The sequence below is a fragment of the Lates calcarifer genome, linkage group LG8 (assembly GCF_001640805.2).
Source record: "Lates calcarifer isolate ASB-BC8 linkage group LG8, TLL_Latcal_v3, whole genome shotgun sequence".
In the NCBI taxonomy this organism is placed as follows: domain Eukaryota; kingdom Metazoa; phylum Chordata; class Actinopteri; family Centropomidae; genus Lates; species Lates calcarifer.
In genome coordinates, this window is record NC_066840.1 from 24,722,012 (window position 1) to 24,749,508 (window position 27,497).

Below are 27,497 nucleotides of genomic sequence, written 5' to 3' on the forward strand. Positions count from 1 at the left end.
AATGTCTTTTTTAAAAGTGTTTGCTGAACATTTTCGCTCAATGTTCTGGGCGGTAAAGCGTGGACACTCTCACTAATCGCCTTTTAACAGCCGGCAGAGAAACGCTTCACATGCTGCCGGAAAACAGATTCACAGATTTGGTGTAATTATTAAAGTTAATGACAGATGAAGCAGCAGAGCAGGCGACACTGTTTAACTCTCACCACAGGTCCATTTCTTTACTTAGCGACTCAGTGAGCCCTGTTCGTCCCGCTCTGACCTCTGACCACATATAATTACTGTAATAACATTATTCTTATTTAAAATTAATACTGGGAATGAAAATGAAAATCAGCAGCAGCCTGACCAGTGTTTGTCTGCACGGACTGACGGCCTCAATCAGGAAAGGTCAGTTAACATGTTCATTCAGTGCTACTTACTCTGAACCATTAAAACTGGAAGAACTTTGTCAAGTCTGAGAAAATGGGTAGATAATAGATGTAGTGATAAACTGACAGTTTGGTTCAGACTTAAATGTCTCTTGATCTTTATTCCCCTGAGGATGAACTGTGATAACTCTGTGACCCTCTAACTTTAACTATTTTAATTTATCCAATACTTAGGCTTATGAACAAATTCATGTAATCAGTCTGGTCCTGTTTATTCTGATTAAGGTGCTTACATCGATTTATATTTTTATTCGGTTTGGACTTTTAAACCAATTACATTTAGAATATTATGTGAATGGGGTGTTACTCTGTTTATTTAACTTCTATATCAAGTCATATTTCCTGCATTAAACAACCTAAAATCACTAATTTGTGCTTTACAATATGTTAAATAGTTTAACTAGTAATATTACTTATGACGTACTTACATTCATCATTTTTATCTCTCTCACTAACATCTGTGTCATAATCAGCATCTGTATTTGTGGTAAAATACCTAAAGGTTTTCTCCACTCATCTTTTTCTTCTATCCTTTCTTTACCTCCTACTCTTATCCTAACTTCCTTCCTCACTCATATTTCCCTCTCCTCCTTTTCTCCCTCTCCATAATCCCTCCTTATCTCCTCCTCCTCCTCGTCCTCTGTTTATCCCCACTCTTTATATCTGCTTCTTTTTCTCCTCTTCCTCCTCTTTTCCTCTCCCCTTCCTCCCCCGTGTCGGGTCATTTTTCATGCGTGTCATCTGCAGGATGTCACACCTGAGCAGTGCGTCTCTCTCTGCTGAAGATCTATGAGCCCTGGATTTCATATTTTCAGCTTATTTACTTTGTCGTTTGTTTTCATTTTTTTTTACTGATGTGGGTCATTTGACAGTTTGGAGTTGTTTTCAAATCTGCCGCCACACAAACACTCATGCATTACAGCTCTGCTTTTCCCCCTCACAGGCTGCCATAGGCTGTGGAGAAGGGAGGAAATATGTTTCCGCCACATGCTGATTTACAGCGAGCTGCTGGTGGAGGCTGATAGATATTTGTTTCCACGCGGCCGCCGGGAGTCAGATGGCGACTGTTGCTACGTCTTCATATACTCGACACCACCTGATGAGCTCTCACATCCTCGTATGGAAAAATTCAGAAAACACAAGGTGTTTGGCTCAGCTGCAACATGAATCATGATAGAAAAGGGAAGAGGTTTCTGGGTAAAGTTGGCAGTCATTTAACAACGTTAAAACCAGCAGCAGAACAGGTGTACTGTCCTCCACACAAGCTAACCGCTCTGACAGAAAGATTAATGCTGTTTAACCACATCTCCACTCACAGATGCTCTTTCATGTAAACACAACAACAAAAACAACACCACTACATGACTCAGCAAGACGCTCATAAATACAAGTCTCCCAATTAAACAACAAAATACAAAGGAACATGCTTGTCTGCTTTAAAGAAAGCTACAAGCATTAGCCTGGCTAATTAGCTCCCGTTCACGTCGCGATTGAGGGAAGGAAATGATGAGAAAGATTCCCATGCGATTCCAGCTGTCGTAATTAATAAATTATCGTCCACACAGACAGAACAAAACGGAAAGACACAAACTTTAGCTACATTTCTGCCATACTATCTAGCAAACGAGCTGCTTGCTAATGGCGGCTGTGCAGGAGTTTTGAGGGGATTTTGTGGGGTTGGAGCATCTGCTGGATGGATCCCACAGAGAGAGGATGAGGTTGTGATTTATACTTCGGTTTTGTTCTGTAAGTTTTCTTCCGTGTTATCAACATGTTTTCATCACCAAACTTTTAGCAGACAAACTCTTTAACTTAGTTCTTTGGTTAAATTTTATTTCCATGATGATTCTGGTGAACTTCCTCTTCGTGTGACAGGGTGTCTCGTGAATTTCAGATGCTGTGTAATTCAGTAGTTACATGAGGTCTCAACATAATACTGCTCCTGAACAAATAGGCCTTTAATTTATTTTTGATAGCAGAGCAATGAAAAGTATGGTGAGTTATGGGTGTTAGAAAATAAGCTGCCCTGATCTTTATGCTCCATTATCTTTAATTCTTTTCTCACCACACACACACACACACACGTATCCTGCACCAGTGTGGTCTGGGTTTCTTTACGACGTGGACTGGAAGAAGTCCGCTGGTTTGTAAAGTCTTTTCTCCTGGAAGTCGGCAGTAAAAGGTTAACAAGCTGCCTGTGATAAATGGAGGCAGTAAGAAGATGATGAGCTTCAGTGTGATATTCCCTCTGCTAACAGCTTCACATCAGCATTTACTGCCAGAGGTTAGCAGCACTGTCAGCTAAAAACTGTGGTCAAACTGTGTGTGAGGTCAGTGGACGATAAAAAACGTCAGCACAGACTCTCAGCATCCAGAACCCGTCCGTCCAAACAGATGAGGTGGTGTTTCCTGCTGGGACAGGATTAGATTTTCTTTGTACATATTAGAGGAAAAGCTAAAATCTGCTGTGTCAGCCATGTTTATGGACTAAATTAACTTTAAGGAGCAACCCGACCACTCTCCTGTGCAGCGTTTCTTGGAGAAGATGGATCAGTTTCATCTCTGCTGCAAAAGAACTAATGAACCAATTACAGAAAATACTAAAAACACCATCAACAGCAGGTCTCTACAAGAGCCTCATGAAACCACTTCATGCATTAGGCCTCTTGCATAAGTTGTATTTTAAACATCATGCAATCATGCAGTGTTGATGCTGTCAACAAACAGTACAACAAAAAATATTTGTTGTTTTCCACCATTAGAACAGTAAACTATGAGATCAAATGCAGCCTTTGTTTTACCATTCTCACCACCAAATTAAAATGAAACTGTAGCGTGAAAGACAGATAAACAGCCTCATTACTGAAATTACTGCAACTAGTATAAAGTTTTACTCAGTGGCCTGCATTCATCTACAAAGTCACTGTAGCTCCTGAATGGTAAAAACTGTCCTCCATCCAACCTGTTCAGCTGCAGTAAATTAGTGTGTGAACTCTCGGATGGAGTCCACGTTAGATAGAGATATTCTCTCAGGTATTCCTGAGGTGTTGCGTCCACGAGAGTGGGAAGGACGGACAGCCTGAAAACACGCCAAATGTTTAACCTCATGGTGGCGCTAGAGGAAAAGTCAGAGGAATAGCAGGTGTACGACGGTTCAGGAGGATGAGACGAGATTTTAACACTATTTTAAAGAAAACTTTAACTGGAAAGATTTTTCTATTTGACTGAAAGTCACAAAATACAAAACAATGCAGGTAAATTTTGAAATGTCTCTGTGATGAGTTTCTAACTTAGTAACTGAAGCTGTGTGTGACTTTCTGACTGAACTCCTTTCCTCAAATAGAACATAAAAATAAAAACAGTATAAACAACAAAAAGAAATCAAACCAGTTAGTTAGATAGTTAGTAGTTTAGATAGTTTGATATCTTTCACTCTGGATCAAACAGGTGAATGTCCATGGTTATACATCAACAGTCTCACTGAGAATCAACCAGAAGCAGCAACAAAGGAGCTGAGATCTGGTGTCCCTCCTCTGCAGGGATTGCTCCAGGAAAAAGAAAACAACCATCAAACACTGAAAACTAAACTGAATATATACTACATGTGCAGAAATGCAATGTAATACTAACCACTGCAGCTATTCTACAGTTGTATCCAAGGCAAATATAAATGAAACACAAGTCAGCTGCTTCAACAACCAACAGAGGAGCAGACTGCTGGGATTCCCCTCCTCTTCACATCCGTCTGCTGACGTCATCCCAACATTAGTCGACAGACTCTCCAAAGTTTCAGACGTGATCAGAAGTTGCTCTGCTTAATATCCAACAATTAAGAGGAAGTTCATTTAACTCTACAGAAATCTAAAATTTGTCTCTGTGGCAGAGGAGAAACAAAAGAGCCGTCCTCTGAGGCTCCATATCAGCAACCATCTGGACGGGAGTTTGGCTGCGAAACAGCGATTCCCTGCAGACACTTCATATGAAACTTTAATTAATGGGGAGAGTGTGTGATCACGGTGCGGTGAATCAGTGGCCTCAGTGGCTGAACGGGCTGCCTGACAACAACAACCTTCCTGCTCGGGGAAACCTGACAGTGGCGACGGCGGGTTTACAGAAGAAGAGGAACTAATTAAATTTGGGTCTCGGCTCGCTGTTTTCTCTCAGTACACCCGGAGCAGCAGCTGGGAGGAGAGGGGAGGGGGGAGGAGGAGACGGAGCAGAGAATTAAACGCCATCGCTGTCAGTTTGGCCTGCGATGCCTTTGCAGGTGAGACGAAACATCCTACTGTCCGTGTCCTACGCTAAATGCTAAATACAGGACTGCAAACTCGGCTGCGAAGAAAAAGGTGACACGAAGGAAGTTTAAGACAGCTGCCTCTTTTTCTTCCTCCACCTCCACTGCACATGGGTAACTTACTCTGTTCAGTTTATAGATTAAGATAAATAAAGTAATATATACATTTATCACAGGGGTCAGAGGTTGCTGCAGCATCATCTCAGATATTGATTTTTTTACATCTTGAAAAGTATTATTCCTAATCTCACCGAACTCTGTAAGATGGAAGACAAACACTGTTCTCAGTTTGACTGAACCATTAAAAGTTTGCTTATTTTCTATAAGGCCAGAATTGGACAAACAACAGTGACATTAGAGGTGTTATGAACCCATTTTTTGCACCCACATGACATCAATCGTTCTATTTTTTTCAAATATAATCTGTTTATAATTTTGTGCTGATAGTTGAGGTCTCTACCACTGATGGACATGAAGATATTATGATGAGTATGGAAGCATTCAGTCATTTTTCATAGGATCAAAATGGTATGTGGGATAGCGAGTAGGAACATGAATATAAATGTGGAAATAGATTAATATTTGGTCATTTACTGTAAAAAAATAAAAAGAGTCAACGTCCTTCCATGTTCCCTTCACAGATCAATAGAAAAAGTGAAAAGCATTGTTTTATGTGAAAGCTCATTTCAACCACTGAGATGAAAAAATAAATAAATTGATCTAAATGAAAGTCATGTTCCACGTTTACAAAACCGAATGAGTCTCACTGTGTGTTCACAGTTTGGTCCTACCAGGATCCAGGTGTACGACACAGTGTCCTTATCCTCGGGGTGTAGGTCGGTCTCACGGAGGCAGACGCCATCTTAATCCCTCAGCTTCTAGATACGCAAACACCAAGCGATCGTCACAGCTACAACCCGACCTGTAATACAGTAAAATGTAAATATCGTAGTCTTACATATTTCATGAAAATCTATGTATTTGTGGTGAAAGCCAATACGATTTATTGCTAAATACAGGCACCTGTTGACGGCACCCTTCACCTGTCGTTACTAACAAAGCTAAAGTTCACCGATGCGTGTAGCACGTAAGCTTAATCGAAACATTCAGCCAGCTACTGAAAAGTTGCTACAATTAATAGAAGTAAGAATCAGCAACTACAGACAGCTAAATGAAACAAATACATATTTGCAATTTCATTATTAGTAATAGTATATTTGTTGTATTCTGGAGCCTTTTAAAAGGTGGTTTAATACTTCTATCTGACTACACTAACAAGGGAAAAATTCTGGGTACATTTGGAGATTTCGTCTGGAGGAAGTCGTCGGCCTCAGATCACATATTTGAAGAGATCAAAAAGCTTAAAGTAAATAAATTGATTTGATGACTAATTCAGAGCCATCTTCAATAACAACCACTCGTTTTCAGTTCCTCTTAACGTTGTTCTGAAAGTATTGACAGCATCCTAAAAGACTCTTCTAGTAGTTTAGGTGAAAAAAATAATTTGTTGGTTGAATAATAAAAAAGAATTTTCACCTGTTTTCCCAAGTTGTGCCACTGTTTCCAAATCAGAGGAAAGTATCTTTTTTATTGTGCAGCAGACAGGATATTTTTTCATCTGGATGGTTAGAGGAGTCTGAGAATATCATCAGAACAAACACGGTCAGAATAAAAGTCACACATGCCTTCTACTGAGATCTTTTTAGAGACACCAAAGACACAGGTAGAGACGGAGACGGAAAAAAATTATTTAATCCTTTTTCAGGGCCAGCGGGAGCCGTACCTGAAGGTCTGAATTGAACTTAAGTGAGCTGTTCAGCTGGTGAGGCTTTTTCTTTCCACCACTCCACCGAGCATTTTTTTTACTCTATTCATCTGTGTGCAGCGACCAGGAGAAGCACACTGATCACAACACAGTCAAGGTCTGCTGCTTCTGTCACCAAGTGAAAAGCTTTAAATCTGCTTTTTTTTCCAGTTGGAAGTCCTTCACATCAGACCAGCTCCTGTTCACAGAGGGTGGCCGATGCTATCGAGGACAACTGCTGCTCCACTGTTCATATCTTAAAGAGTAATCTGAACAAAAGCTTAGATCATTGTATTAACATTATATACAAACAAGAATCTACGAGAGTGTGTGTTCTCACACCACTCCTGCCAGCTGCAGTGTTTCTCATCTCAGTGCAGGGATATGCATCATTCTGTTTTGTCTGAAAGACTCTCAGCTGTCAAAAATTCCCAAAACAAGGGAAACTGCACCGAAACTAAGTGGAATTATGTGAAAAGACTGGTTGTTTTTAAGTGTGTAAAAGATGGATGATACATGGACGACATGTTTTTATCCAGTTCTCTGTGTTTGGAGCCCGAAGCGACGACAACAAAGACAAAAACATGTGAATATGATCCAGGAAGCTCGACAGCATCCGTTACTTTTGTCAAACATGAAACCACGGGAAAAATTCAATAAGGTTAATTGCAGCTGTGTGTTGCGGGGGCTATAATTAGCTCGGCTGTGATTTCCCTGCTGCTTTGATGAACTTGTGAACATGAAACGGTTGCATTCTGAGAAGCCTCGAGGTCGACTCCGATCAGCTGATACAGAGACAACAGTGACGTGTCCTTTGATCTCGTCGTAACAGCCAGAGAGGAAACGCATCACGCACATTATCTCACATGCAAATCACACGGCCGCCTCCCAGCTCAGTTTAACACTTTCACACTGTTACATCATGAGTTCTGCTGAAGAAAAGCCTGATCTGCTTCTCTTATTTATACTCTCACATGTAAGTACTGTGTGGAGACAGAAGCTTCTGTGTGCCTGGCAAAACATTCACGTCTACCTTCACAACTCAGTTCATCTTTATGCGCTGCCAAGAATAATCTTAAGTGTGCAAGTGTGTGTGCAATTTAATGTCAAAAATGTCTCAGATTTTGGGATTCTTACATGATCTTGTTCATTAATCTTCATATTTGACTCATTAGATGCTGACGATGAGAGATCCCTGGAAGGAAAGCAAACTGACAGCTGAAACATATATGACTGCATCGTCTGCATACATCTGAACACCTGATTCATGATTCAGGAAAATCATTTAGATATAAACTGAAGAGAACAGAGCCCTGTGGGATTCCTATTTTATTCCTTAAAAAGTGATGATATCTTATTAATGACACACTGTTCACGGTTGGAGAGGTAGGATTTGAACTTATTTCATCAGAGAAATTAAATTTAGAAAGTTTATAAAAGAAAATATCACGGTTCATTGATTCGGAGTTAATAAGTAATCACTGCAAACAGTTTAACTCTCTATTCTAAGCTGTCATTAAGTAACTTATTATCTATTCACAGGTAATTAACTTTGACAGTTAGAAAAGTGGGACTGTTGACCTGTATTAGTCTATGTCAAGATGTTTCAAGATAGGTATAATTTACTGCACAAATTTATGCAAGTTTATTTCAGAAACAGCTCTAATAGATGGAAGTCTAGTCTCTCCACATTTTTCCCTTTCTGTATTTGAAGTAAATTGAGAAGCTGTTGCATCAGATCTGACAGTTGTTCTGACGGAGGAGAATCAGAAAACTAAAGACACTCAAAAATGAAAATTCCTGACAGTCAGAAAATGTAGCCAAAACATAAACAAACCACAACGCTTAAAACATGATTAGAGGGTTACCTGCATATAATCACTCAAACCAGTGTGAAGAGTCTGACAGTAAATATGATTATCCTGCTGTGAATAATAATATTTCATTTCTGAGCCCTGCAAAAGAGAGAAAGAGGATTTATGAGGCATCAACTGGGCTCTGTAGGAACGAGCAGAAGTGCTGATGGCAGGTTATTGATCTGCTTCATTTCTGACGACGACACAAACAAAGCCGCTGGGATGAGATGCAGCTACACTGACGGGACAGAGCACACAACAGAGTCACCAGATCCAACTCCAGAACTGTCCAGTCAGCCCAAAAGCTGTTTACAACCTACTTAAAATATGCTTAAATGGACTTTCGGATTGGATCAGCCTTGCTTAGCATAAAGACTGGAAGCATGGGGAAACTGCGAGCTCCATCAGAAGTTCATCATCAAACATGTTGCATCTTTTCAGCGAACCATCTCCCCAACTAGTCGGTCTAAGCCGCAACTAGGTTTTGTGGCCAGAGCTCAAACCTGGCAACCACATTGTGTTGCCATATCTCATACTTCTGCTGTGAGAAATCCACACACACACTCAAGCTACAAGTACCACACCAAGTAAAGGAAACCATAATGCCACTCAGCACATGGAAAGACATCTAGGCACTGTTTTATGGATATGGAAAATGCCAAGCTGCTGTGCCTGTAGTTTTTTCATGGCAGAGTCTTAGAAAGTTGTTTAACTTTGGTAAAATGCAGGTTTGACTTATATATATAACAACGATTTGTCTTCGATTATAGAAAGTAAACTCCAGGTAAATGCCTGATGAGAGACTGTATTACAGAAGCAAGTGGAAGAGAGGCTAGCTGAGACTCATGATTATTATTCTCTGTTCTGTGAAATGATATATCTTGACCTCTACTTGAAGGACTGGTCCAGTCATGTATAGTTCCCTAACAATGGACCAAAATCATTGGTGACCATAACGCCATCATTAAGACCAACATTTTAATCTGTGCATGCTTCAGTTTATGACCCAGTACTTCTCTTTTATCACCCTTTCCTTTGGTACATAACAATCAGGAATACTTCATGAGTTACTTTGCTTTCGTCTAACTTCATTTTGTCGACCTAAAGGAGACATAAGTCTACCTCTAACATCATTTTGGAGAGGGGGAGGGCTGTAGTGAAGCTGCTGTTGTGAATTCTGTCTGTAACTGCTTCTAAAACCACATCTTTGTTTCTATACTTGAGTTTCTACATGTGTTGAGTAAACACCATAATCCCTCTGCCTGTCTGTCTGCAGTTGAACAGTGATGGATGATCTGGAGGCAGACTGTGTTTCACTGTGGTGCTGCTGCTGTTGTCGTTGTCATTTTTGGGTTTGGTTAGGCAGCTCATTGGCTTTCCCCTCGCCCTCCTGTGGGATCACTAACCTGATGTGATCGGGCTAAGCGAGGCTGCTCGCCGCTCTGAATTTATTGCTAAAACACAGCGCAGCCTGCATGGAAATGCTGTGGTTTAGCATACAGGCCTGTGGTGATAGGATCAAACACAACCAGCACTGAAATGAATATAACACTTCAAGGAGCTGCAGCTTATCACGCTCTGCTTATCTGTGGTTTATTTTACCTGCAGATTGACATGGGCGATGGCATCAGCTCCTATCAGAGACAGACGTGTGTTTAATGCACAGGAAACACAGATCATTTCCCATAATTCTTTGATTCCAGCAGAAGGTTAGATCTGAACAGAAAAGGAAAGATTTGACTTTTGACTGTGATACAAGCAGGAGGTTTGAGTGCTGAGACTCAAAGTGAAAGGATAACAGGGCTAAGTTTTGTTGTCTGTGACTGTAACAGCTTTGTTCTCGTACTTTGCTTTCTACACTCCATATGTTCAGAGAGGGATGGTTCAATTTGAAATGAATTCAAAATAACATGCAGCCCACACAGGCTATTCTACAATAGGTTGGAGCTGTGGTCACATATTTATCTCTGCTTTTATTTCTGTGAAGAACAGGGGTGAGAACAAGCCTCCAGGAACGGTGCTCGGCTGTGAAACGATCTTGTGAAGTGGCCAAATTTGGTATTGCACCTTCAGGCCAAAAAAAACATTTTCCCTGTTACACAATCAGCGGCTGTAAAACAGTGAACACATTTTTCAGGGCATCATAAACCTGAAATGAGTCTTTTTAACATCTGAAATTGATCCATTCTATCTTTCAACACATGTATGTACTCGCCTCTGGCTACAAATTTACCCCACCCTGCTCAGTTTACCCAGAGTTCAACACTTCCTGTTTCAGAGTGAGAGGGTAACAGCATCCTCTGTGTAAAACATCTTAAATAAGGGAAACACAAATGCTTCAGTCTTTCACCTTCCTCATGCATGAGACGTACGCACGTATACGTTTATATCAGCAAGGTTGTGTAGTGTGTGTGTCTTGCAGCAAAACAATGATTTTCACTATGACGCAGCGACCACCAGGAGGCGCCATTAAAATGTAACAGGTTAAACTGAGCTGCCTTTGAGCTGTTGTAGAAATCAAAGGTACACATGAAGAGAGCAGAAGTTTGGTGTGGGACCATTTCAAGCGAAGAAATAACGAAGCTGATTGTAAACGGTGCAATAGCTGGTGATACGTTTTCTGCTTTGTGTCTAAAAGCCTTTCAGTTGTGTTTCTGATGAGCGCTGTAGCTTTGGTTTGTTAATTTGTTGGGTTTGACTCAGAGCCTCGGGCTCTGCTGCCTTTATGAGGCTGCAGATCTTTGTTGTTTTACTTTCTGTTAGTTCAACTTTAAAGGCTTTGTTTGAGAGGATTGTTGTTGGACATTTCTTCTTGGAATAAAGTTTTAATTGAGGAAAAACACATTTTCTTTACTAGCCTATTTTCTGCCAGAGGCATTTTCAGTATAAAAAAATATTATTAATCAATAATTGAGCATACATTTTCCTGATGATCAATCAAAGGAAATTTCTTCAAATGCCCATCCCTAATTCCTGCTAACGACACAACTACTTCACTGGAAAAACAAACACACAAAGAAAGAATACGCGACAACACACAGGCCTACAACAAGCTCATCTATGACTAATGTTTAACATTAGCATTGAGTTGGACACCACTATATTTTCATTTCATTTCATTTCATTTCATTGTAAAATAAAAAGAAAAGATGATGAAAAAGACGATGGTCCTATTAATAATTCTGTTTCAGCAGTTAAACTAAACATCCCAGTCCAGTGGTGAGCTATGAGGATGAACAGATGGGAAAGTGTTTCCTGTTTGAAATTACAAAAAAAGTCAGACAAATGACAGCAGCAGAGAGCTGGTTGATCTCACAGATAAAAGAAATAACTGTATATTAATGCTCTGATAAATTACTTAATAAACTTAAATCACCTTCTCCTTTCAGGACTAAACCTTCACCCCGGACCTGAGTCACTGTGCTGCTTCTTGTATGTGTAATAGTTTTCTCTCTCTGGTGGACAGAGGCAGCGACTCTTTGCCAAATAGCTGCTGTGGTTGTGGTCAGGTGCATCGTGATGGACAGAGAAGTGGAAGGCAGAGAGGCGGTGATGGAGGAGCAAAGTGCAGTCGAGTCGGCGTTGGACAGAACGATGATCGCCGAGTGAGAAACCACACAGAGAGAAAAGAAACACACTTAAAGTCCCAGCCTGCAGAGATCCATCTGACATTTGCGAGGCGATGAAAATGTCATCCTGAGAGCTCGATGAGTGGGTGGATAACAGGAGGACACACCGCTGAAATATTTGACTCCAGTCATCAAACTTTACTCAGGCAGAAGTGCCTCTATAAGTGCAGGGTGGAGCAGAAAGCACTTTAATTTAATACAAATTATTAGGGGCAACATAGTGTTTTACAGGCTGGTGGAGATGCAGGTCAATATGTTATCAATTTTATTTATTTCTTTTAGTTTTTTGTTTCTTTTAAGAATGAAACTGTTTCATCAAACTTGTCTCAAAGTGCTATATGAGGATATTATACAGCATTTCTATGATTAGACAGAACGATTTGTCAGATTTTGCAGTGTAAGATGATTTTATGTTGAAATATGCAGGGTTTTACACAATGTGTTTTAGGAAAAGTTCATTTTAGTTCAGAGTAATAAGTTCAATAATAATGTTTCTCAGTGAACAGATGGGATGAGGATTGTGTTCAGCTCTTTTCACAAAAACAGACACAGCCTTGATCTTATTCTTTCACTGTTGACTGAGAGACAGTGTACAGAATAAAGAGTGAGACAGATTCGTCCTCTCAGGCTTCAGGGCTTCACACTCTGAATGATCAACGTGTCAGGACGCATGTTGTGATCAATCGATTAACGCGTGCCTGAAACACTGATGATGTTTGCCTGGCAGCCGGACACTCGGTCAGTCGATACAGGACATAAAACAAACATGAGAACCTCCTGCAGGTGAAGAAAAGTCTCCGCTGGATTTTGGAAACATCACGTCAGAAACCGTGATCCCGAACCTCGCCTTCGACTTCCAGCAGAAACAGGCTTAGGGGAAAAATTGCGCCTCAGGCAACAACGTGTTCGACAATGAAAAGATGAAGGAGCTGCAGATGAGAGCGCTTTGAGTGCTCCTTTGGAAAAGAAGCACAGAGAAAACAGGAGCAGAGCTGGAAAAAAGTATTTATAAATCATTTGCTGGAGTGAAAAGCAGCAGTGGAATCATGGAAAAATCCTGCAGTAAAATATGAACTTTACAACAAAAAGAAACATGACGATTCTTTTCACATTTAGAGCTAAAAGTGTTTTCTCTCCTCGTCTTGATGGCGGCGCTGGAGGAATGTGGAATAATGTGTGTAGAGTTACACATCTCAAAAACTTGAGGCTGGTTTAACAAGTGGGAAAAACAGGCAACTTAGAAGGATCCTAAAGGGCCCGACTGGAAATTCCCTAAAGGGAGCCATAGATGGGGCCTTGGCCCTGGAGGGATGAAGCAGAATAAATATTGAGAATACATGTAAATGAAAATTTAAAAATTTGTATTCTCCACCAAAATCTTGTGCCTGGCACCAGACCAAATGCAGGGAGGTAAAGTTGGGTGTGAAAGTTAATTCTTGACTTTGAGGTTTAAAGATTAGGAAAAAAAAGTACAAAGTAGAGCTTGTTCTGTCAAGCTAGAGATAAAAATATTTACATAAAAAATCAACGAGCAGATTAATAAAATGACAAAAAATGTTATGTTGGTGCATGGCCAGTCAAAACCTTCTTAGGTGGGTGGACTCAGCATTTCTGAAATCCTGTCTTTAAAAACAACGCAAGTATATCTGTGCCAAGCTGTGGACAGTGTGTCGCCTTTCACTCCAACAATCCTCCTAACACAGCTGCTGCCATGTTGTTCACAAGGTGGAATTTGAAAGTGGAGCTGTTGCAACAGAGATGAGAGGTGGAGCACACACTCCCTCAACTAATTTGTTATTAATAGTAGTTATTAATTTGTTGTGAATATTTCAGAGGTTATATTTTTCTCTGTGTTGTTAAAGGTTTGTCTACAAGCAAGGATTTATTACTGAATGAGCCTGGGGGGGGCTGACCTGGACCAGAGACTCTGTATGAGGTGACAGTTAATATTTCTTATCTAAAAGTCATAGAGCTCAGTTTAATGACCAGAATGAGACACAAAATGACTACAAATGACACAACTGCTTTGTTTGTAGTTGTTTTGTCTCATAATCTGTCCATGTCTACAAAATAATCACCTAAAAGTGTAAATTACATGATGAAAAATTGACTGACTCGTTCTTTTAGAGTCAGTTTCAGGGTAAAATTTGTGTTAAAGAGGTTAAAAACTTTCTGTTCCATGTCTGAGAGGAGTCAGTCAGTGTCAGTTTGTGGTTTGACACCGTGCGGTCAAACAGCATCAGATCCATTTCTTTGGGTCGCGAGTCGCCCGGCGCTGCGGCTGCACCGTGTCGAGCCCACACAGAACTGAGCTGAAATTAATCATGGGTCTGGCGGGCGGGTACAATACGGCCGCTCCATGCATATTTCATTCATCTCCCTCGCACCACGACTCGATCAATCCTTCATGAATAAAAAAACAGTCCCATTTAAACCGAGCGCTCATTTGCATCCATCCAGCTTCCCCTCCATTCACCGTCTGTAACCCTCCGCCGCCATATCACATGACCCCACAGTCCGACTCTTAGAAACCAGCTCAGCTCAGAAAGAGGCTCAGTGCACCCACACACCCTCAGTAATCAATAAATAGCTTCCAGTAACATCCTGAAGACAAAGTTAAGAGCAACTAGAACACACACACACAAAATGAGACGGTTACTGATCTTGAATCTCTCTGATTACAGTCATCTTGGTCTAAAAGGGAACAATTTGGTATAGATATAGTAACGACTCCTCCCTCTGAACGCCGCTTGTGAGGGAGTTTTTCAAATAAGTCAAGATAAAGTGAAGTTAAAACCAGGGGACGTCCCGAGAGCCGAGTTAGACGGATTGAGGTCCTGAATGATCATACGTCGTGACAGCCGCTGATTTGTTTACAGCAGATTTAATTCAAGGAAAACGACTGATTCTTGAAACCAAGTGAAGCAAAGTGAAGCCGCAGGGTGATTCCATAGAAAGTGCTGGAAAGACGTGAGTTCTGAAGCTTTTTGAGACAAAGGAGAGAAAGTGGAGGAGTTCTGAGATCAGAGTCTGAGCTGACGCACAAAAGCTTTATTCGTTTAGATCTGTTACTTCTTCCTTCTCAGTATTAACACATTTTTATTTTTCCACCCTAGACTCTTTTCTTTTTCCTTTACTGCTCCCTGACTCCCTTCACTTCATCCTTGTTTCCATCTTTCATTTTTGACGTCGCCTCATCCTCTTTCTTCCCTTTTTCTTCTTTCTCTCATCTATCTGCCACTCTTTCCTTCTTCCTTCTTTTTTTCCTCCTTCCATTTTTGGATCTTTTTTTGCCTTCATCCTTATTTCCTTTCCTTGTTCGTAATTTCTTTCCACCTTTGTTCCTTTTTCCTGTCTTTTCTCCCTCCTTTCTTTCGTCCACATCAATCTTTGTTCCGTTTTTATCTTTATTTCCTCATGCTTAACTTCCTTAATCCTTCCCTCCATTGCTCTTCAACTGTCTTCCCTCCATCACTCTTCCCTTCCTTCCCTCCTCCTGGTGAATTTGTATTGCCGTCATGAATCTCTGACATGACACAGTACCTTTAGTTTGCGCTGCCGCTGCCTGAATCACTTTGGTGAATTTGGTTTTGATGACTTTAATATCGGCTCTGACCTGCATCCTGTTTGAAAGCTGCAGGTAGACGAGCAGGTTTCCCCTCATAAATTATCCGTCCTGCTGCTGGGAAATAATAAACATCAGACCGACGGCGGGGGAGGATTACTAATGGGCTGCAGCTAAAGATTTGCGGCTTGGGCGATCTGTCAAAAAAATAATAATAATAATAATAACGGTGCCTCAGTCAGACGGGAAAACACAGCTCTGTGTGTTTGTGTGTGTGTTCCTGATGTGACTGACACCCAATAAATAACCCATTTCAATTTTTGAAGCAGTCATGATGATAAACTCCACAACAGGCTTCTACGCTCACCTGTGTTGATGCATTATGTCCCTCTCGCATGACAAAGTGGCTGTTTAATCACAAATCTGTCGCCATCTTACAGTCGCGAGGCTCCTGACGGCGGCAGGCGGGCGGAGGGCCAGGTTTCCTTCCAGGATCCACACTGCAACAAAAATACATCTTAAAAAGGCCTCTGCAGTCATGATGTGAGAATATAAATCACACGTATGACTGAAGAGTCGAATTTCCACAGGAAAAATCAGCATTTTGTTTGTCAGGTGAAGCTTTAGGCCTGTCCTCCTGTAGCAACACAAACCGAAACCCTTAACGTGTCATAAATTACAGTAAAATATTATTTCAAAACTGTTAAGCACCGCCATGTTGCACACCAACTCTGGTTTTCATCCATCTGTCTGTGACTTTTTGTCTCTGATATGAGTCAAAAACACCAGCTCCTACATTTCTCCCTTTGACACCCTATTTTAGCTTGAACACAGCCCATTACACCAAGAATGAAAGAAAAGAAAAAATTTCACTCTTTCTCTGAGTCAAAACCCAATCAACACTGAACACACAGATATGATAGGACACATGTTAATGTTCAGTGAGACTCACACCTCCTGAGGATATCGCCATCTCTGGTGTTGATCGCTATTAAATGTCCATAAATCTGCAGAGACAAAATTAAGCTCCTAATGAATCCAGAACTTGCCTGAGAATCGTCATGTTTTTAGGTTTTCTTTACTGTCAAATGAATCCAGTGACAGTTCAGTTCAGCATTTTAATGGTGCTAATTTGGCAAAATACAAACAAACGTAAGCTAAAAGAAAACAGGGTTCAAGTCGCAGCCTGCAGCTAATTCACTGACTCCGTGGCATTAACTGAATTAATCGACTGTACATATCATTTACCAGCAGAGCTTAAGCATGGATTTACTGTTTTCTTTCATTGCTGAGCTGAAGTCAGGATGTGGTTAGCCTAGCTTAGCATAAAGACTGGAGGAAGGGCCAAACAGAGATCATAGTCAGAGCCAGGGCAGCCATTTCCAGCCCTGAAACTAATCTACACTAACAATGTCCTGATTCCAGCTCTGTATTTAACACACAGACATAAGGATGATGTCCACTTGAATATCTCATTTTCAGAGAGAAAGTAAATCAGTGTGTTTTCCACTTAAGAGCCACGAGCAGGAAGAGTCTGAACATGAAGAACGCCTCTGGATTTTCAAACAGTCTGATAACAGTGTCATCACTACTGAAGGAGTCTGATCCCCGCGGTGAGGACAGCTCAAGTGCCCAGAAAGTCTGATTCACAAAGAAGGAAATCAATCATCTCCAGCTGCAGCAGACGCTCTGACAGATTCAGTTTGTGGTTTTTTTAATGTAATAATATTCATCACCAATCTGCTCAGCATCTGCACCGAGCTAGAGCTCATTAATGGAGCCTTTAGATGGGCCACCATTAATGGGCTGTACATGGTGTTTACCACTGAAGTCCAGCTTAACAAACACTAAATTTATTTATATCTCATTTTCCACTCAGGTCATATAGTTCACAAAGTTTTTTAACCAGTCTGTGTTTTGATTTGTTTTGATTCGTGAAAATCGTCGTAGATAAATACGTACGCATGTTGAAATATGCAAGTGTAAATACTTTTAAAAGGTTATCAGTGAATACTTTAACTGGATGGTTTGATTTAGATGCTATTAGAGTTTAGACGGCAACTATTGTGTGTTTGTAACGTGAAGTCTTAACTAAGCCATTCTTTGTAAGCAAGGGAGTGACACAGATTTTAAATTGATTTAAACTTCTGTGGAATACATAAATTATACATTGTACATTTGTGGGTGTGTTTTTGCTTGTTATATTAGTATTAAAAGTATTTAATTGGTTTTATTTTGTGTTTTCTGTCAGTAGTCTTGTGCCATATTTTGTTTTTCCTTTAAATCATCTTGTTGATCTGTATCTGTGGAAGCAGATACATCTCACCACAAAAGGGTTCAATACTTTACTCTGTTTCTGTTTTGTCAACAACAACATTAAGGCGACATAAACCCAGAAGTAACTGCATCCTGTGTGGCATCTAGTTCCACAGGCTACATAAAAAACAGCTGACTGACTTTCACTTGTGTTTAGACACGGTGACTGAGGAGTAAAGATGAAGGGATGAATGGGGGAGGAGAGGAAAACAAGAGAGGTTTGTGCTGTGATTAGATGAAGTGCAGAGAGAGAAAAAGGTAACGGCGGGTCGTCTCTTCTCCCAGCGCTGTCTGATGCTGTTTTGATGTCGGGAGGAGTGGCGTCCTCCGGCGGCCCGCTGACCCATCTGATGCCTCTCTAATTGGACTTCTTTAATTAGCTGCCGAGGTGTCTCCGTCCCTCTTGTCCTCAGCAAACAGAGAGGAAGACGATTTGGCGGGTCGAGCGATACCTGGGGCTCAGTGCAGGGACCCCCTGATTGGGCCCTTAGCTTTTTCTCGCCGACCTTGCAGAGAGCCAGAGAGCGAGTTAGCCATTTAGTTTCACCTGAAAAGGCGAGGAGGGATTTTGGGAGGAGTGAGTGTTGTTTCTAGGTAACAGAGCAGCTGTGAGCCGTGATGCTGTCAGACGTTCAGACAGCTTGTTGTTTGTTTTCTTGAACGCCGCTTCTCTTCCTCTGAGGAGGCTTCCGTCAGCGGAATAAAACGAGCACTCTCTAATTTAAGACTTATTTGATTTAACTGCAAATTAAATGTGCTTATTCCACTGTTGTTCTTAAGATTGCTTTGCATTAGCACCAGTGTTTAGTTTGACTTCTTCCTGAAAAGCAATCATTTCTCCCTAACTGGATCTCTGTAACCACATTTGCTCTGATTAGTGTCATAAAGCGCCGGCTCGTTGCAGCAGATTGCCCTTTCCATGAAACCTGAACTGCTGATGGAAACGCAGAAGAGGAAATAAAAGAGAAAGGCTCTGAGCTCTGAGTCAAACTGGTGGGTGTTTTTCGCTGCTGCAGATCAGAGTTTCTGCTGCTGAACTTGGAGAGAACAAATTCAGAATGAGATATCAAACTGCTGACCTCAACTTTCTCATTTCTGCAGGGAAGCTGAGAGGAACATTCAGACTCCAACAGAGTTTATTTCTGTTTCTATTCACACTCTGAGCAGAAAGGTGCTGCACAAATAAACTCCACTTACTTTAATATGAAGGAGGCGTCTTCAGCTTTAACAGGGATCTACACTATAGAAACATTTCATCATGTGCGAGACCATTTTATACAGGTTAAAGCTCTCAAATCTACCACGCCCACTGTTAGCCTTTAGCTGTGCTGATGAGGCTCACCTGTACAGGTGTGTTTGACCTGGATGTGAACCCAGTCAGTGAGGCCATAGTCAGTGGTGTTTGTGAATTTAGATATTTATTTATGTAAACGTATCAATACAATAATGTAAAAATACTCACAAGTCCTGCATTCAAAATACTACTTAGGTAAAAGTACATAAATACTAGCAACAAAATGTACTTACAAGTATCAAAAGTAAAAGTACTCATTAAGCAGCTGCATGGTGTATTAATATTACTGAATCATTAGTGACATGTGTAAGCAGTTCAGTAGTATTATGTTGTAGTTTATTTTTTTACATAATTGTTAGTGATTTAATCTGTGACAATGCATCAGATTTGATAAACTGAGCTTCTGTATGTTAGATATCAATTTAAAAAGTAAAAGAAATGTAGTGGAGTAAAGAGAACAATATTTGCCTCTAAGAAGGGCAACATTTTAACTAAGGTCCAGAAGGATAAGTAGAGCAGGTTAGGTTATAGCTGTACATTTGTACTTTTTAACTTAAAAAAATTAGAGTTTCAGATTTTCCGTGTCCTGCAGTCTGATGAATTATTATTGCACAGTTTACCCTCCAAACAGCAAACTGACTTTTAAGACAAATAGTTTTAATATTCTGGAAAACATCTTAACAATTTTCTAAGTAAGTAAGTAATAATATAATAAATAAATAAGTAACTACAACCTAATCTCACTGCATAAGAATATTCATCTCCATCAATATCATTATAAAAAAATAAATAAGCAGTAACTTGCTAGCTGCTATCACATCCAGCTGACAAATACAAATACCCCCTTGTACAAGACCACATAGCTAGCTACAAAACAACAACAACAAAAAAAAAAACGTAGAAAACTAGAAAGCTTTCCAGTTAATTTGGCATTCACGCATTCACTAATAGCTAATTAGCCATCTATTACAGCCTCATCGCGCCACTGAAAGCAACCTGCTGTGACTACTTTAGCACTGTTAGCTAGCTAACTCCCTCTGACCCACCGGAACAGCTCCCTCTCTGTGTTCTTCTTCTTCTTCTTCTTCTTTGTGTTTTTTGGCGTCCTCTCTGTGTTCTTCTTCTTCTTCTTTGGTGTTTTTTGGCGGTCCCTCTCTGTGTTCTTCTTCTTCTTCTTTGGTGTTTTTTGGCGGTCCCTCTCTGTGTTCTTCTTCTTCTTCTTTGGTGTTTTTTGGCGGTCCCTCTCTTTGTTCTTCTTTGGTGTTTTTTGGCGGTCCCTCTCTGTGTTCTCTCCTGATTTACAAACTAGCCACTGCTAGCAAGCCGCGCTAACTAGCTAGCTAGAGAGACTGCATGAGCTAACGCTAGCTAATTAGCCAGCTAGCTTGCTAACGTTTAGCTAATACAAAAAGTCATTCGGACATGGTAAATATGTAATGTTAATATGTACCTGGGGTAATTATATTTTGGGTTTCAAAAAAGAGGACACTTGTTAGTTGATATTAAAATGTTACTCACCGCTGGGAAGCTCTTGGTCTTTTCCCTTCAGATGTGACAGAAACACAGTTGCTAATCACTAAGAAATAACTGGTTTATCTGTTCGGCCTAACTGTAAGTAAGGGGAAATATACCAATATTAATCAACATAGTTGTCTTATTTCTTTATATATAAATATCACTTTCTAAATTCCATATTGCTCAGCAGTGAAGATAGTTTTTTTGGTCCTGTAAGTGTCTGTGGTAAATATTTCGGAGCCTGTTGTCTGTCATGGTGTCACGGCTCCTGTGCAGAAAGAGACGTTTAATGTCAGGAGAGGTTTTCTGGTTAAATGAAGGTTGAATGAGATGGAGGAGCAGGACGGAGCCTCTCCTCTTCTATCTCCACGGAGATCAGCAGCCTCCATAAGAGCCTCCTCTCTGTTACTGAGGCATGCTGGGTGATGATGAGGGGTGGGGGTGATTGGGAGGGGTCCTGTGGGCGTGAAGCGGCCCTGGCAGGGCTTAATGCAGCTGTCAGGCGTCCTGGTCCAGCGATGCGATTTCCCCCGCTCCGTCACCGTCACCGCCGAGATTATACGGCTTTTAAATGAGCCGCAGCCGCGGGGAACGGCACCCGGGGAACGGCACCCGGGGAACGCCTGTCGCCGCGGCAGCATGAGCCATGATTTGCCGTGCCATTAATCTCGCCGGGGAGATCTCGGCCGATTTGTCCTCGCCAACAAATGAAGCTGTAAAACTTCTCCTCCTTCTGCATGTGTCTCTCAGGATGAATCCGGCTGACAGGACCAGGACGCCGCCGACACCTGGACCTGAACGCTGCTTGTAGGGTGTCTGGTCGGCCAATCAGGTCCACAGACATCCAGGCTGTGGAGGGGGAGAGAAGAGACACAAATATTACACCTCTGTGAGATGGATGGAGGTGAAGTTAAACTGAAAACAGTTAATTACAGTCAGTGACAGTGATCTGATCCTGTTTCATGAAACTGACCCCCGGTCTTTTAAAAACCATAAAAACATTTGAAACCCCCCAAAAATCTGACACACAAACACTCACAGTGAGTGGCTGTAAAAGGCTGATGACAAAAAGCTGCAGGTACAGATATTTAAAAATGTGGTTAAGTGGCTGTTTGAGAGCCACAAAGAAAATCACAGGTGTTTTCTTACATGCAGAATAATGCACTCAGTCAAAAGAAAAGCGACAACACAAAGCTTTCACCTTGTCTGCTTTTGTACACGATGTTTCTCTATCATACACAGATTTCAGACACTGGTTTAGTCATTTTGAATCAGACACAAACACATTCTGAGATAATGCATCAAATGTAAATGTTAAAGTTTAGTTGAAATATTGAGATGGTGGGTCTCATCTCTTCATGCTTCTGAACTGTCACCTTATAAAGAACATTTTAATTATGATTTACTCCCAAAAGTTTTCAACAGATGTTCAATGGAAAAAAAAGAAGAAGTGAAGAAGAAGTATAATTTTACTGATTCTGATTCTGTCTTATTTAAACTCGGGTGATTGTTTTCTTGGTTGAAATAATCGTACTCAGCTGGATACAGACTAAATGTTTTGGCAGCTGTATTTTTACAGTGCTGTCCTCCTGCTGTTCAGGGTTGTGTATCGTCTCATCGCATGTTTGCAAACAGTCTCCTCTTTCTCAGGCCCCGCGCTCGGCCCTGAGGGGCCCCCCGAGAGACCTGGAGGAGCATCTCGAGTGTTCCTGCTTTTGTTGTTGTTTCCATCCTCTTCTGTCTCCTTTCATGGCGGCCATTAGGCAGCGGGCCAGCGGCGGCGTTGGAGGCAGCGGCGGCGGCTGTGGATGTTGTTATGGCCGAGCATCAGCAAGTTTTAATGGATAAGAGCAGGGGGAACTGGGTCGGTTAGCTGCCCTAACAGGTCTCCCAGGCCCCCCTTAAAACCTCCTCTTCCCCCCTGACTCTCTGCCCAGCAAAGCATCATGGGAAAGACAGTATATAGTTTCTATAAGCAAAGCCTCAGAGCCCCCCGCTGGGCGTGCTGCCTCTGGGAGGGACGGCGGCAGCGGTGGGGGTCGGTTTGTTGGGGTGTTTGTCAACCTCTGGGAGTCGTGTCCTACATGAGCTGTTGTTCTGCTCATAAAAGGATCTGAAGCTGCTTTTCTTTTTCCTCTTTGAGAATCAAATCCCCCGTTACACACACATGAGCTTTCTAAATTTAAAACCTTTCAGTGGAAAAAAAATAAAGTAAAATGAGACGCAGGGGGAACTCTCCCTCTAACACTGCAGCACACACGTTTCCATACATGAATGAAAACCTCCATCACAAACTCATTTTGTTCTGTCTCTGTGCACGTTTTACACTTTAATGTTTCTGTTCCTTCGATGCATCGTCAGAGCAGCATCGTGTCTCTGGTGTGGTCTTCATTATGTCTGAGTCTGAGTCCAGTTTTCTTAAATATACGAACCTGGATGATTCACTTCACTTCACTATATATTTAATCATGTTTTATATAATCACAACACATCACTGCAGCGTTAGTAAACTGTGTGTTAACCTATTTATGACTTTGGATAAAGGATAATGACGACCCACTGATCCTGCGTGAGGTTGTCGTTGGCTGAGTTGTTCTAGAAGAACAAATGAGAGCATCTAAACCCTCCAAAATCCCCGGCAGGTAACAAGTCTGAACATTTCCTGGTCGATGAGGCATCTGCAGCAGAAACAAATAGGTGGAGTGTTTGATCCAGAGAGTATGAAGAGGTTTGTAATGTTCAGAGAGTTTACAGCAGTCTGATGAGCAGCAGGGTGGAGAACAGAGGACGAGGCCTCGGGGACGTACAGCTGCTGCTGGAAATCAAGGGTTTGTTTTTTTAATGTTTCTTTCGCTGCTCCTGAGGCTGAACGAGAGAACGAGGAGCGGAGAGATGTGAGCGAGAACACACCTGCAGGTTTTCTTCTGAATCTGGACCTGTGTGCATGTCTTAAAAAAAAAAAAGCTCTCACCTGGATTCTTGTAGATCTCTTTACCTGAGCGCTGTCCTCAGTGAGGGTTGAGAGGCTTCAGGTTTCAGCTGAGAGTAAACACCTACTTTTATTTCTGTGGTTGTATCTCAGTGTCAGGCTGCTCAGGCCTCCAGAGAAACACTCTCAGAACTCAACAGAACAGACTGTACCTGCTCTGCTTTTATCACCAGGCTCTGCCTTTTATCTGCTGCTAATTGTTTAAGTCGTTTTCACTCTAAAATGAATTCTGTTTAAAGTGTTAAAACAAACTGTCGGACATATTTTCATCCAACTGTTAGGGAATCTGTTTTAAAAGCTGTTTTTTTTTTTTCCTCCGGGGGTTTTTCTGTCCCTCTGGGCTTCCTGTAGACTGTTCCAACCAGAACTGTCAGGTTTACGATGGTTTCAATTTGAACTACAAAAATAGGCTCATTAAGATATCAAAAAGAAAATCATCTTAGATCGTGATGAGTCCTTGTCTTTACTGTTCATCAAGGCTGAGAGATATAACATGTGGGTGTTACTGTGCACATGAAGTCTCTTCTGATGCTGTTTTGTGGTAAAATCCTGCGCTCACACCCCAACACTCCGCCCTGTTTAAGGCGCGCAGCCTCGTCGGCTGAGATGGACTTAATTAAGGTGAAAGTCGTGGAGGAAAGACGGTAAAGCCGCGGCTCTCGGCTGCTTATCTGAGAGGTGTGAACAGGTACTTACTCCAGCTGGGAGAGACGCCAGCCGAAGCACTACCTTGCTAACGCCGGATTAGTGGCGGGGCTCTGTCAGTCCGGTTTCACCGGGGGCGTCAGAGAGACGCAGGTGTCAGAAAACAGCAAATACAGCTGGTGAATGTGTCCAAGCTCAGCGATCAAACAGAGGGCCTGTGGTTTGCTTGATGGCAGCTGCTGTATCTCAGGTGATTTTACTTCTGCTGATGTTCTGCTGTTTCTCTGCAGCTTCAGGTGGTACAGCGTGGCAGCATGAAAAACCCTCATATGACCAAATATTTAGGCACACCACTGACATATTCACATTCAACACTATTTTGAGGCCTCCTGTGTGAATTCAGCTCCATTCTCAAAACAAATTTTCCTTTTTACAGAAGAAACATCAGAATGTAATCAACACATTTCCATGAAATATCCTGCTTCCCAGAGGACGAACCTTAGAGTGACCCCATGACCTTTCCTGTATTACATCTTTAGGCGGATTTAAGCTCTGCTGCGGATAAGGCTGGATGTGTTAATGTTAATTAATGCTGTAGAACAGGTCGTTCAATGTTTTCAGCCTCATGTGAATCACAGACTTTGGTTTTGTGTGGAGTAAAAACATTAGTAATCAGCAGAGGAGCCGGAGCTGTGTCTGTTGTACAGACTGAAACCCTCTGCTGAGGCTGTGATCAGCTCTGATTTACATGACGGACAGACCTCAAATAACGTCTGTCTTTGCCAATCAAGTGTCACCTTTAAAAAGAGCTTTCAATCACATTTCACTGACAGGAAGAATTAAGTGAAGAGGAAGGATGAGAGGAGCTCAAAATGAATTTCTCTCTGCAGTGATATTATCATCCTCCTGTGAACACCGTCGCTCCGCCGCTCCAAAGACTGATAGGAGCGACCCCTGCCTTTTAAAGAAGCAAAATGACGTGCAGAATACACCGACACACTCGCTCTTAATTCTCATTTTATCTGGCAGGAGTCGTGGTTTGAATATTTGTGCGGCGGGGTTGCCTCTCGGTGTGTTTCTCTTTGCATGTTCTCTGCCTGTAAGTCGCTGCTGAGGTCTTTGTGGAGGATTTTGTTAAATTATACAGCAGCTGATAAAACCACCCTGAGTATCTGCAGCTTTAAGAAGTTAAAGAAGAAAAAGAAGATGGACTAGAGAGCGGGGGGGGGGCTTTAGAGCAGAGTTGACTTTGAAGAGCAGCTGGAAGATTCGGTTAATCCACTCGGCAGATTTGGCTGCACAAAGAGAGGAGAGGAAGATGAATCCAGGACAACTTAAAACCTTTCTCCTCTTCTTCCTGCTCTCCTCTCTTCCTCTTTTCTTTCTTTCTTTCTTTCTTTCTTTCTTTCTTTGTTTTCATGCTCGTGACGCTCTGTCACGGTGATGTCGCTCCCCGTGAGGAGAGCCATTACCCAGCATTATAACATCAGCACATTAACAAGTCATTCAGTCGATTATTGAGCAGAAAATGAGTGAAAGGAATGAGACAGTTTAATTTCTTACTGCACTGAAAAACTCTTTCTTTACGACATTTAATATTCAGCAAAGATCAAAGTTAAAGTTTGTGTAGAAACAAAAGACAGCTGCAGATCCAGACGATGATCCGGTCCTCCAGGTCACAGACTCACATTGATCTGACTGAGGTTTCTTCTCTTTGTATGAGTTACACTGATAAATAAAAGCGGTTGATGTGAGTCCTCACGCCTGAAACTCTCTGCTGCAGTTCAGTGATCGTTAGGTTGTGATGCTGCTTTTCTTTCTTTAAGTCTTTAAAATGAACAGTCAGACACAGTCGACTCTTCATCAGCAGCTTGGACTGACGTCAGATTTCTCCTGCTGAACCACGCTGTCTGATCCTGACTTTACTGTGTTAATGTGTTTTCACCTGAGGATGAATCCACAGACACAGTTACACTCAACAACAGTGTTTTTGTCCTGTGCAGCTAAACAGAAAGATGAACCTCAGGTGTGTGGAATTATTATTAATTACTGTTGATAATTTGATGATTTAAATGGTGTTTATAGTTTGATGTGTTTCTGTTAAAAAGCAGAAACAGCCTGAAGTCAGTTTGTTCTGTGTAAAATCAGAGTCTGGTTTCAGGTTTGGCTTCAGCGATCGGGTCCCATCTGCAGCTTTTCTTTTTTTTTCTGTCTGAGTAAATTATTTAGCTCGATGCTAATGGCAGCACATGTTGGAGTCGGGGGGGTTTTTGGAAGCAGTTTGGCACAGAGTCGGTTTCCCCCCGGTGAGCCTGGCGACTAATGTGGCAGAGAGAGGGGAGGCGGGGGCTGTACAGGGAGGGTGGTGGTGGTGGGTGGTTAAGTCGTCTTCTGCAGCCAAAGTCCATCAGTGTGAAGCTGAACGTGCAGCATACGGACACAGAGGCACATTAGAGGGCTGATTGGTCACTGATCTGTCGTCAGCATGGTGTGTGTGTGTGTAACTACTGAACCAAATAAAAGCTTTAAAAACATGAACCACGCAGACTCTGACTGCTTTGCCATAGTTAGATAATTATTTGCCGACAGCCTGTGCACACAGTCTGATTTTTATATTTTTATAATCATGTCTCACATTAATTCTTTTGTCACACACAGGCTCATAAAGCTCCATTCAGACTGGCTTTTTCTCTGCAGGAGCCAACAAACACCTTTCATTTAAAAGTCTATTCAGGAGAATTAAAAGCTCATTGGTTGATGGAAGTTACCTGATTTTCCTGATCAGAAAATACCTTTTTGTGGTTCAGTTGCTAAAATGTTAACACCAGTATTTTATCACCCATCAGGATTCATTTTATCCGAATGGGGCGTGTTCTGTATTTTCCTTTTTTTTCCCGGTTGTGAGAAAAGCTCCAAGCTCATTGGTTCTGACTGAAAATGTGAATGTATATTTTCAGGAATCTACGTTTGGTGTTGTAGTGAGTATTTGGGGCAGCGGGGTGTGTGTGTGTGTGTGTGTGTGTGTGTGTGTGTGGGACTGAATCAAAATAAACGACAGCGTGTGTGTTCATAATGAAGGAACATGTCAGCCAGTGCAACAGTGTGGCTCATTGATGTGTTCTTAATGATGTGTTTGGCTCCACACATGGGATCCGTCGACAC

At 41.6% G+C, this 27,497-nt stretch overlaps 1 long non-coding RNA gene across 5 annotated transcripts in view; it reads right to left on the reverse strand.

The window, feature by feature from the left end:
* LOC108889681 (uncharacterized) overlaps positions 1 to 21,596 on the reverse strand; it is a 43,709-nt gene extending 22,113 nt beyond the window's left edge. For 4 of the 5 annotated variants that reach the window (XR_007813758.1, XR_007813759.1, XR_007813757.1 and 1 more), the window contains exons 1-3: positions 20,705 to 21,596; positions 15,944 to 16,076; positions 5,514 to 5,644 (exon numbers count right to left, since the gene is read on the reverse strand). This is a non-coding gene — a long non-coding RNA (uncharacterized LOC108889681). Of the gene's footprint in view, positions 1 to 5,513; positions 5,645 to 6,258; positions 6,359 to 15,943; positions 16,077 to 20,704 lie in introns of all 5 variants that reach the window. The other variant, XR_007813760.1, reaches the window with a different exon arrangement.
* Between the last annotated feature and the right edge of the window lie 5,901 nt (positions 21,597 to 27,497).